This window comes from Alligator sinensis, unplaced genomic scaffold (assembly GCF_000455745.1).
Source record: "Alligator sinensis unplaced genomic scaffold, ASM45574v1 scaffold301_1, whole genome shotgun sequence".
NCBI classification, from domain to species: domain Eukaryota; kingdom Metazoa; phylum Chordata; order Crocodylia; family Alligatoridae; genus Alligator; species Alligator sinensis.
In genome coordinates this window covers 2,246,544-2,247,123 of record NW_005842035.1, presented here as the reverse complement: position 1 = coordinate 2,247,123, position 580 = coordinate 2,246,544, and positions in this window count along the sequence as shown.

The window sequence follows — 580 nt, the reverse complement described above, 5'->3', positions numbered from 1 at the left end:
CCACAGCCCTCCAGGTCGAAAATGACCCATCCACCACCACTCTCTGGGTGCGGCCCTCCAGCCAGTTAGTGACCCATCTGACTGTGTAGGTGTCGACACCACAGTCCCCTAGTTTTTTAATGAGAATGGGGTGAGAGACAGTGTCGAAGGCCTTCCTGAAGTCCAGAAAGACTACGTCCACTGCTACCCCTGTGTCTAAGGCTTTTGTGACCTGGTCGTAGAAGGCCACCAGGTTGGTCCGACAGGACCTGCCTCGAATGAACCCGTGCTGGTTGCCCCTGAGCATCATCTCCCTGCCGTTCCCTCGCGGACATGCGCCAGGATAACTCTCTCAAAAAGCTTACCCAGGACTGAGGTAAGACTGACGGGCCTGTAGTTACCTGGGTCCTCCTTCCTCCCTTTTTTGAAAATGGAGACCACACTGGCCCTTTTCCAGTCCTCCGGCACCTCTCCAGAGCACCACGAGTGCTCGTAAAGCCGTGCCAGGGTCCCGCAATGACCTCTGCCAATTCCCTCAGCACCTTGGGGTGGAGATCGTCAGGACCAGCTTATTTAAACACGTCCCGTCCCTCCAGGCGCT